This window comes from Penaeus monodon, chromosome 25 (assembly GCF_015228065.2).
Source record: "Penaeus monodon isolate SGIC_2016 chromosome 25, NSTDA_Pmon_1, whole genome shotgun sequence".
Classification (NCBI taxonomy): Eukaryota; Metazoa; Arthropoda; class Malacostraca; order Decapoda; family Penaeidae; genus Penaeus; species Penaeus monodon.
Window position 1 is genome coordinate 7,119,686 of NC_051410.1, and position 1,032 is coordinate 7,120,717.

The following is a 1,032-nucleotide window of genomic DNA, read 5'->3' on the forward strand; positions in this document are numbered from 1 at the left end:
CTTTCTTTTCCCTTTGGTGATAACGTTTTAACGCAGATAAAAGTTTCAAGTCTAAATACACCCTGACACGGCCAATAAGATTGCCTTGCTCACAGGCAGCGAAGTTAGCTAATTGCGAACTCGCCGCAGTACTTAGTCGCTAATGCAATATATTCCTAAAAGAAATAGCCCGTTACCCCTACAAGCAGACTGACTAAATAACAAACCAATCAAATAACAAAACAAATCATCCATCACACACATAACTCCTTAAGAAAAAACTACCCAATAAAGAAAGAAAAAGGACATATCCCCAAAATTATTTTCTTTTTATGCATATTATCATTGTTTACATCGCCTGTATCCCCTCACTCTTGCCAAACACCTGACGTATCAGCTGTTCATACGAGGAGAGGAACACACGCTAATTATCACTCTTTCTGGCCTCCTACAGGTATATTTATCTGTATTTGTGGCTTATTGGTGGATTTTGTACTCATATGAGAACGAGGGAGATAAAGGTTAGTTGTGATTAGGCTGGAAATAATGTGAAAAGGGGTTTGTTTACGAGGAGGGAAGACAGGGAAAAAATGATTCGTAATTAATGAAAAAACGAAATGGGGAAAAAAGGGTTATTTCTCTGTGAAGGAGAGGGGTATAAGAGTGTTTCGTGGTTAATGTATTATGAGATTCGAGAAAGTTATTAATTTAAGAAAACATCACCCCACTTTCGGCGAAGGTTTCGTGCCTAAAAGAGCAATTGATTCGTGCAAATTGTCCTGATAAGTTGCAGTTGATCACTTCGTCTTTAGTGCAAATGTCAGGCTAGTTCTTTTGGTGTTGGTATGTCGCTGTTTCTGTTGCAGTTGATATTTTGTGGGTGTTGATATGTTGCTATTGCAATTGATTTGTTATTTTTGTGGTTGGTGTATTGATATTGGGATTGAAGTGTTATCATCTATAGATATGTAGATATAGATTTTTTTGTGTTGATGTGTTGCAAATGCTGCTGCTATGTTCCTTTGTTGTTGCCATGTCTAGTGTTATTGTGAT

The 1,032-nt window shown here is 37.3% G+C and overlaps 1 protein-coding gene across 1 annotated transcript in view; it reads left to right on the forward strand.

Annotated features, from left to right (window-relative positions):
• Nucleotides 1-346: 346 nt before the first annotated feature.
• The window catches only part of LOC119589516 (ubiquitin-protein ligase E3B-like), a 15,034-nt gene continuing 14,348 nt past the window's right edge, over nt 347-1,032 (forward strand). Inside the window, exon 1 of the mRNA XM_037938116.1 lies at nt 347-433. The gene's annotated coding sequence lies outside the window, so the exon portion shown is untranslated. The remainder of the gene's footprint in view (nt 434-1,032) is intronic.